This window comes from Heloderma suspectum, chromosome 14, assembly GCF_057233095.1.
Source record: "Heloderma suspectum isolate Gila_16-S chromosome 14, 16-S_ref, whole genome shotgun sequence".
Taxonomy (NCBI): domain Eukaryota; kingdom Metazoa; phylum Chordata; class Lepidosauria; order Squamata; family Helodermatidae; genus Heloderma; species Heloderma suspectum.
The window spans coordinates 13103026-13113875 of NC_139471.1; positions in this window are offsets into that span (position 1 = coordinate 13103026).

The window sequence follows — 10850 nt, forward strand, 5'->3', positions numbered from 1 at the left end:
AAGTGGGATGGAATGGCTAGCTGGGGGACAAAGGATGCACTGCACCTTTTTGTTGTAAGTTCTACTTGTAATATTGTTATATACATATCTCTTACAGTAACACACACTGACAATTGGGGACAGACAAATTAGTCTACATCCAGTCCATATCAGTTTCACCTGTATTCATTCATATGTTCCTTCCATCCAATTTCCGCATCAGTCTGCAACTTTTTTTAAAAAAAGAAAAGTCATGAAAGTTTGCATTTATTTTCATAGGCAATTTTCCCTAATTTGCGTACATGACTTTCTTGAATACACAAATTTTATTTACACAACTTTCCCCAATATGCACATTTTTCTATGCAGTTTTTGAGCCAAGAACACCATTGCAAGTTTGGAGAAGTGCATAATCCGAAGGATACCTATGTTTGATCCACGTATTAGTCTAGGAAGTGCAAATAAAGTTGGTTCACTTAGAAAACAAAATTCTCCCCCATTCCTACCAGCAATACAAAGCCTAACTATACATACTAGGTAGTTGAATTTAGAAAATATATGTGTTTTAAAATTATTCCATTTTAAATAAGGGATTTTATTTTAGGGCGCAACCCTATCGAAATAGACGTCAGCCTCCAAACTTAGCCTCCAAACTCAGCCTCCGAATCTATCCAATGCAGTTCAAGCGAAGCACGGAGGGGATCCTCTCCTCTGCACTCTGCTTGCCCTGAATTCTTGGCTAGATGCACATTTTCGGGGATGGGGAGGTAAGAGTCCTGGAGTGGAGACCTCATAGGAAGCTGTCTAAAGAAGCTTCCAGGGTCTCCTCCCTGCCCCTGGGAACACCCTCTTTTTACCCTCTCCACACTCTGTTTATGAAAGAACCACGCCACTATGACAGGGCAGGAGAAGGGGCAGGGAGTGCTGTTCCTGGGAACCGAAGTTTGACAACCTTGGTTTCCAGAAACTGAAAAATTCTATGACCGTCTAGACAGTATCTAGTGGCCATAGGATTGCTTTCTTAGGGTGCAATCCTATGCATGTTTAGACAAAAGAAGTCCTACAACTCCCAGCATTCCCCAGCCAGCATGACTGGCTGGGGAATGCTGGGAGTTGTAGGACTTTTTCTGTCTAAACATGCATAGGATTGTGCCCTTAGTTACTTTTCTTTAATTTTTATCAATATCTGCTTCAGACAAGAAAACCACATACAAAGTTTATTTATCCCATTCTTCCCTTCAAAAGAGTATTTTCCTCGGTTAGAACTATCTCCATTTTAAGAAAAGGAAACCCATCTAACAAACAAACAAACAAACAAATATTTAAACCAATTAATGATTCCAAACCATTATTTGAGCAATATCCCTGCTAACTACAACTTAATGTTTTTCTTTAGCAAAATAAATACTGATCCAGTAACTGATAAGAGAAAATAGAAACCACTCCATTTGCCCTTTAGATATTCTTCCTAAGGAAAACAGGTTCATTAAAAACAGGTTGGGCAACTTTATAAGAACATAGAACATATAAACATAGAACATATAAAAACATACTGGGACACTGGGAGTGGGCAGACGTCAGGCTTGCGGGATCTACTTTGTTTTTGACTAGAAACCTGAGATCCACCAACCAGAGCTGGGTGCAAAAGAGCAGCTTAGGTGGGCAAACAGGGTTCCCCTTGGGCATAGGCTAAGCCCAGGAGTTTGTGGCCAGTGCCAAAACCAAGTTCACAAGAGCTTTTACACAAAAATCCACTCCTGCTTTTCCCCCAAACGTTCATTTTCAGCAATCTAATTTAAAAGGGGACGTTTTTTTTAGTTTTTACTATTATGAGACAATTTGAAGGCAGAAACCCTTGGCAATCTACTGTGAATCATCCTTACTTGGCAATCTACTGGCAATCTGGCAGCCCTTGGCAATCTACCATCTAGGTTGCCAATCTACTGCCAGTCTACTGGCAATCTGGCAACCCTTGGCAACCTACCAACTATATTGCCAGTCTACTGGCAATCTGGCAATCCTTGGCAATCTACCATATAGATTGCCAGTCTACTGGCAGTCTGGCAACCCTTGGCAACCTACCATCTAGATTGCCAGTCTACTGCCAGTCTACTGGCAATCTGGCAACCCTTGGCAATCTACCATCTAGATTGCCAATCTACTGGTGATCTGGCAACTTTTGGCAATCTACCATCTAGATTGCCAGACTACTGGCAATTTGGCAACTCTTGGCAATCTACCATCTAGATTGCCAGACTACTGGCAGTCTGGCAACCTTTGGCAATCTACTGCAAATCATCTACTTTCTGCCCTCCCCTGATCTACAGCACCTTTGGATGTTTTCCTCTTGTTTCGGTAGCTGTGCAAATTGCACCAAAGTGGCACCTAGTGACAGATCATGAGCACAGAAAGTCTTACAACACAGTATTTTTTAAAAGACCAGCCAAAAGTGGCAGGGACAGCAACTGAGGCAGCTGAGAAAGGAGCCAGCATCCAAACCCAGTACCCCAGCCACAGAAAGACAACTGCAATAGTCAATTGAATACGTTCACCCTTGGGGCTGCACACCATGCCAAGTGAGCAACCATGTTTGCAAGACCCGATTTGGGTTGGTTCCCATATTTTTTAAAGATAGATTATCTAGACAGATGGGATGATTAAACAGAAGGTGACTTTCTATCTACAACCCCCCTCCCCCCCAAAAAAAAAGTCTAAGGGAAAAACTGAGGAGGAAGAAAAGAGCTGAAGGCATTTCCCCCATGCTGCTTCGAGACTAAAAGTAGACATAGACATAGAATCATAGCGTTAGAAAGGGCCTAGAAGACCATCAAGTCCAACCCCCTGCTCACCGCAGAAAGCCTGATTCCCAGGCAGTCTCCCATCCAAGTACTAACGAGGGCTGACCCTGCTTAGCTTCCAAGATCAGACAAGATCAGGCGCATCCATGCATAGGACGGGGCCCGTCCCAGTCATTGTTTTGTTTTCTGAACTCTGACGAATCTCATCCCTGGAGTGTGTTTTAAAACATGCATTTCTCTCTCCCTCTCCCTCTCTCCCTCTTTAACTCTTATTAATCCACATACATCTTTGAGTATGGAAAGATGGTAACCATGTGTTCTACTTTAGAGAGGACAGTCCTCTATTTGAAGGCATCCTTTGTCTAAAGGGCTCTTGGGTCCACGTCTGGTTGATAATCAACTCTAAGAAGGGAGAGCAGCAGAGACCTTGATGTTGCTACCCACAGGTCACCTGTCACAGTCACTTTGGTGAGATGTATTGTACTTCTGTTTAAATGATCGTAATTATTTCTAAATTTGCATTTAGATGTATAACTTAGCAGATGCAAATCTGTGTCCTCTGTTGTCTTTGGCGGGTGGGAGGGAGGGACTCATTTCCTTGTTCTGGCGATGCGTAAATGGCCACCCTGTATGGAATGCTCATTAGCCATGAGGGTTTTGTTATTTAAGGATCATGGATATGATTGAACAAAACAAACAAAAAACAACCCCCCAAAATCACTGTAGGGCTATGCAACAAGATGACACTGTTCACAAACTGAATCAAATGAAAAAGGAAAGAGGCAAGGAAGCAAAAGACGTCATCCATTCTGCAGCTTTACCTGCTGGATTTTTTTTTCCTGTTTCAGGCTACCGCATGACCGTGACCAAATGTTTTCTACATTTTACTTATACGAAGGCACAATTGTTTCTTGGAAATTTTAAAAGGAAAAAAATCTCAACAAAAAATTACTCCAAGAAACACAGGGGAGAAAAAGACTCTCTGATCATGCATGCAACCATTGGGAGTTGAAAGGGAATGGCTTTGTTTTGTCTTGAATAATTCCTATCTAATCCTGTTCCCTACTGAATCAATCTGTTGTGACGGCCCCATATAAATACAACTGGGGGGTTTCACAGACACAATTTACAGCTTGAACTTGGACCATTTAAATCCTGGTATTAGAAGAAGAGCGAGGTATAAAATTGTCAGGGAGAAGCAAATGCGGGGCGGGTGGGGGGAGGATGGGGCATGGTGGTTACTGGATGGCTGTGAATAGCTGTTGCCACTGCAAACCCTTCTCACAGTGGTTGACATGACTGGCCTTCCATTTTGTAAACAGCCTTAATACTGTCTCTCTTTCAGTACACATGTAGGGTCCAACCCAGTTAAAGTTAGTCAAGGTTTAAGTCCCATCTAAAGCACAGTGGTGCCATCAGGCCAGGCCTTTGGAGCAGAAGGCCAGGTCCCCTCTTGGCAAAATGAGCAGGTGGGCTGGCTTACCACATTTTGAAGGAAGTTAAGTAACACTCATGACTATCTAAAGAGCACACGCACACCAGAAAGATCATGAGGTCAAGCATCTAAACTTGCCTAATGGCAGCATTGCTCAAGCAAATTCAGCAGTGAGTCAGTTGTGACTAATTTGTTCCAGCGGTTTCAACGGGACTGAGCCGAGACTAACTTTAGCTGGATCGGAGCCTAGATCGTTTCCAGAATTCTTCTACTGAGTTGCCAGAACTTGAAATGCAACGACCCATTTTCTGCATCCAGAATCAGTCTAGTGGTGGCTGTAATTTGAATAAGTAATGTTTGCATGTAAAATATATACATATGATATAAATATATACATATATATATATAAATATATATATATATATAAACTATGTGCATGGGGGAAATGTTTATCTTCGTACTTTTTGATACAACGTATTCATCAGTTGTTAATTTTTAATTATATTTGATATAAATTGGGGGTTTGTTGCAAAACTTTATATTTAAAAAAAAAACACCAGTGTTAAAAAAAAGAGAGAGAAAAGTTCCAAACATGCAACACAACTGGAACTTTATGGTGGGGGCGGGAGGGATAAGTTCTGTGATTGAATAGTTTGCTGCCTGAGTAGTATTTATCAGCCAAACTTTGAATTCTGCAGTTGTTTCTACAATTACATTTTGTATGAAGCAAAGTCCTTGAATTAAAATAAAACCTTAGGAAAAAAAAATCTAACTGATGTGGTGTGTGCCAAGTGACAAGATCACACAATACTACATTCTTTTTCTTGGCAGGGATCCATCAACCAGATTGTGGGATTTGATATATTATTGATTGGGGGTGGGGAATTAATTATGGCGTGGAAAAGTAAAAATGATAGTTTGGGAGGGAGTGAAAAAATATATGACAGCTGAAATATTTTTGATATGGGAAAAGACTTAAGGAGCTAGCAACACCGAACTAATGTTATGGCTGAAGTTCTCATGTATCTAGCTTGGAATATGAATCTGTTCAGCTCATAACACTCAGGAGGACTGCAAATTTAACAGCACTTCCTTGAAAGGTTCTTCTTTGACTTGGATTGTTAATCAAGCGACTGCACCTCCCTCCTTCCCTAACAACCTGCACTGTTATGGTAGTACCTTGGGAACCAGGGAGCCTGGGAAATCTGTCCTTTGTATGTTTCCCAGGGTTCCTTGCCTGTTCAGCTACATCCCAGATGCATCAAGGATTTGGGATTTCAAATGTGGAACTGAACTCGGGAAAAGGGCAGCAGGAGGGGGGGGGGCTATTATTATTTTTAGTTTTTAATGGATGGCCAGGGGAGGGGGTACTTTTATTTGTCATGCCGAATATCAAATACCAAACTGAGGGGGAAGATTCTGTTGTGGCAGAGGGAACTAAACATGGGGGATCATGTTTTGGAATGCACCCCCCCTTTTTTTTAAGCCCTGCAAATAATAAACAAATACCTAGTGCTTCAAGAATGTAATACACTCCAGGCTCCAGAGAGGAGAAAGATCTGTAGATGAACTCAAGGACTCCACTCAGCCTACAGAAGGCGCAGCCTTTGGGTGTCATCACACGAGGCTGAAATCCCGCATCCTCACCAGAGCGTTATCTATCTTTAAGAGTCTTCATGGGATCACGATCAGCAAAATAAATACACTTTTCCTCCCCCATTGGGGGGGGTGTTCCTTGTCTGCACAAGCCCCATATGTTTCATTTATACCACAAGTAGATGGTGCTGCAATATTGTGCAACATTTCGCGGTTCTGGATTTTCACGACCTCTTTGCTTCAGGTTTTATATATTACTGTGTTTTCGGAAAGTTACATTATGGCGGAATAAATCTAAAAAGCAGTGGGAGAGGCACCGGAGGATGACGACATCATGAAAAGGACCTGCAAACTTCTGTGAGTGACCCATAACTGCACAATAAACGCCTCGTGGGATGACACCCTTTCTGATGATCTGCAAGTCTAATTCGCAAACGAAGTGTAGAGGATGCCAGCTCTTTATGACCAGAAGGACAGAGGTAGAAACTCCTATTTCAGTGATGTATGCCCTGTCTTTTTACCCCCCCCCCCCAGCATGAAACTCCCACTGGATCTTCCAGTAGTAATTTAACACCATACCATTACAGGTCAAGTGCAAAACATACAGGGCAGAAGCACACCCATTCTAGCGCTTAAAGTTGCCAGTGTGAATTTCCCGATTCTCCCTTCTGCTACGGCCATTTCAAAGCCACAGCCTTGCAGACTTCAAGGTAAGGCATGCTGAGCACAGATTTGCATGATCTACACGTCGAACAACATTATGCAAGTGAGCAGCTTGCATTCCTGTCTCTTTCGGGAGCTTGGGTTTCTCTTTAAAAAATCCCAAGAATGTTTGTAAATAAGAACTGAGCTACACCAGAACTCATAATATTCTTGGGTGGGTGTGAGTGTGGGTGTCTTTCTCTTTAATTCTGGCTATTGGACAAAATTCTCCAGGGAAAACAGATTAAACGCAAAAAGTTCTCAGACTGGAGTCTGACTTTGCAAGACTTCTGCAGACAAGCTGTGGGGAGGGGGGAACTGAAGGATTGTTGAAAGCATCTCTTAACTTTATAAGCCTCAGGGGCACTTTAAACTTGTCTTGCAGGACAGGAGAAAACTTGGAATTTTAGTTCAATGGTTTTCTTTTTACTGCTCCTTGCTTAAACTATAATAAATGGAGTGTGCGTCTGGTGGTGTGTGTATGTGTTATTTCCCCTCTTCCCCCCATGCTCCCAAGAGCCTTCTTTTTCACACATTGAAACCTAAATCCATCTGTGCTTAAATTAGTCTATAATGTAAAAATAGAAAGCTTCCATAGCCTCTCTAGAATGCATTCATTTAATTTCTCTTTTGCATCATGTATCCTCCATTAACAACAATCACATATAGCACATAGAATCACAGAATAGTAGGGTTGGGAGGGGCCTACAAGACCATCGAGTCCAACCCCCTGCTCAATGCAGGAATCCAAGTCAGAGCATCCCTGACAGGTGGCTGTCCAGCTTCACAGAATCATAGAATAGTAGGGCTTTTGTTGTTTATTCAGTCAGTCACTTCTGACTCTTCATGACTTCATGGACCAGCCCATGCCAGAGCTTCCTGTCGGCCGTCGCCACCCCCAGCTCCCCCAAGGCTGAGTCCGTCACCTCCAGAATATCATCCATCCACCTTGCCCTTGGTCGGCCCCTCTTCATTTTGCCTTCCACTTTCCCTAGCATCAGCATCTTCTCCAGGGTATCCTGTCTTCTCATGATGTCGCCAAAGTACTTCAGTTTTGCCTTTAATATCATTCCCTCGAGTGAGCAGTCTGGCTTTGTTTCCTGGAGTATGGACTGGTTTGATCTTCTTGCAGTCCAAGGCACTCTCAGAATTTTCCTCCAGCACCACAGTTCAAAAGCATCGATCTTCCTTTGCTCAGTCTTCCTTATGGTCCAGCTCTCGCAGCCATAGGTTACTACGGGGAACCATAGTAGGGCTGGAAGGGGCCTGAAAGACCATCGAGTCCAACCCCCTGCTCAATGCAGGAATCCAAGTCAGAGCATCGCTGACAGATGGCTGTTCAGCTTCGTCTTGAATGCCTCCAGTGTGGGAGAGCCCACCACCTCCCTAGATTTGAACATGAAGTTCAAATATGTCACATGTGAAAATGGTCTGAAATTCCACAATTTAAAGTTTCATATCAAGGACCACCTACCAGTCCTACTGCCATGGCTGCAGCGGCTAACATTTTCTCTGTCACCACTAGGGGGCAGGAGAGAGCCACTGTTCCCATTAACCCTTGCAAGATCCTGTTAACCCCTTCTGGGTCAGGATGATGTATCTATATGTATCTATCTATCTATCATCATCGTCATCTGTGTATACACACACACACTCACACACACAAACTTGTACATATCTTTATTTATTCACGCATTTGTATCTTGAAATAAGTGCCTCACAACCATGTTTCCAGAGCATGGCATCATCGTATAAAACATCCTGGCATTAAAGGGGCTAACAAGACATAACAACAAAACATGGTCAAACACAGGAAAAAAAGAAATAACAGTAATAAATACACAAGAAAAGCGGCAGTTAAAACAATCAGATGTTTAAAAATTCACATAAGGTTTCTTGTGTGAACACATCTCTTACGACCAAACTATTCCATTATAGGACAACATGACTATAACTGCTGATGGCTGCTGCTTCTATGGGGGGAAAAAAGCTTTGAGGAGGTGGGTTATTTTCGGTGGAAGAAATGGTGAGGGAAAACTGGAATGCTCTGTGACCTGCCACTTTTCGGCTGCAGCTCCCAGGAACAGGGGTTCAAAACACATGTTTGCAAAGGTAAAAAAAAAAATTAAAATGCTGTAATTAACTCTGGCAAAAGGTCATCTGGCAGGAGAGGATCCAGCGGTTCATGAAAACACACTGGCTTTTTCAGTAACAGGGACCTTATTAAATATGATAATATTAAACATGATAAAGAATTTAAAATCTATACTCATTAATCAGGGAAACTGACTTGATAGAGCATTTAGAAATCAAAACATACACACCCACCAAACATCTGCAAAGTTTATGGGGAAATTAGCGTAATTCTCTTAGTTGCCAAACCAAGAGTTCCAGTATGTAAGCATATGTGGGTACTCCAGGCTGATCATAGAAACAGAAAGGTAGCTTTCTGTTCCTAAAGCTCCCCTCAAGGACTTGAAAGGTTGTCCCAGAGAGGAAGGCCAGAATCTCTTCTCGATCATCCCAGAGTGCAGGACACGGAATCATGGGCTCAAGTGACAGGAAGCCAGATTCCTGCTGAACATCAGGAAAAACTCGCTGACTGTTAGAGCAATACGACAATGGAACCCATGACCTAGGGAGGTGGTGGGCTCTCCCACACTGGAGGCATGCAAGACGAGGCTGGACAGCCATCCGTCAGGGATGCTCTGACTTGGATTCCTGCATTGAGCAGGGGCTTGGACTTGATAGTCATGTAGGCCCTTTTCAACCCTACTATTCTATTATTCTATTCTATGATTCTATGTTTGGAGGCTACAGTTAGGGATGCTGGAGAAATCCACCGCAGACTCAAATGAGGCTGGATTCCAAAGAATCCAACCTCCGGAGTCCGCGGCAGACCAGCCATACTCACCAGTTCTAGAAGAGTTCCAAGGAGCTCTCCAGCTTTCTAAAATACATGGTACGCCAATGGCACCTGCCATGAGCTTGTCACAGGGAAGTTACAGCCATAAATGGCATATTGTCCACCATTTGAGGGCGTAAAGCACTGACTGACCTAAATATAGACATGAACATCTGCAATTTAGGTCAACGTCAGTGCTTTACGGCCGCAAATGGCATAAAAATAAAATACACCATCTACGGCAATAACTTTGCCATGACAAGCTCATGGCAGCCACCATTCGTGTATCGCGTTTTTTAGAAACTGGAGAGCCACTCTGCCAACTTCAGCAGACGTGGCAAGGCTCCAGGGGACTCCACAGGACCCCAAGCAGCCCAAATTGCCCCTCAATGGACCCCCCCAGACCAGACAGTGGGGGGTTCATACATCCATAACTACAGTGCCCAGCATTCCTGACCATTGGCTATGTTGCCTGAGGCTGATGGGAGCTGAAGTCCAAAAAATCTGGAGGGCACCAGGTTGGGTAAGGCTGTCTTAAAGCTGCAAGGTGACTTTAGATATGTAAAGAGTGCTAAAATATAGCGGTATTGCTTATTTTTCCATTTTCCCAAAATTTCTCATTTTTCGGGGTGGGGGGAAGACTTTTTTCCCCATGGCCTCAAATTTTCCAGAAATTTTATATCTCTAGTTTAGACAAGATTTTGTTCAAGTGACAACCTGCAGGGTTGCCTCCAGGGCCTACAATGGCCTACGACTGTGCAGCCTGCTAACGATATGGAAGGAGTACATCGCTGGATCAGGCTGAGGTCTCTCTAGTCCAGTATCCTTTCCAAGAATTGAAGCCACCAGCAAATACTAGACCAATATTTGGACTGCATGCTGACTGGGGATGAGGGGAATTGTAGTCCAAACACATCTTCAGGGCACCAGGCTGGAGAAAACCGTTTTACTTCAAGTTGAGGAAGAGTGAAGAAAAATGGGATAGAATAGAAAGGCATGTTATCATAGAATAGAATAGAATAGAATAGAATAGAATAGAATAGAAGGGTTGGAAGGGGCCTACAAGGCCATCGAGTCCAACCCCCTGCTCAGTGCAGGAATCCAAGTCAGAGCATCCCTGACAGGTGGCTGTCCAGCCTCATCTTGAATGCCTCCAGTGTGGGAGAGCCCACCGCCTCCCCAGGGAATGGGTTCCATTGTCGTATTGCTCTAACAGTCAGGAAGTTTTTTCTGATGTTCAGCCAGAATCGGCCTTCCTGTAACTTGAGCCCATGATTCCATGTCCTGCACTCTGGGATGATTGAGAAGCACCCCATTATCCATTGGGTGCTTCCAAAGGGAGAGCTCCCAAGCGGGCAGCTTGTCGTCCTCCAGATGTTTGTTTGTTTATTTACTTCAAATATTTCTTGGCCACCTTTCAGGGTAGAAGCCCTCC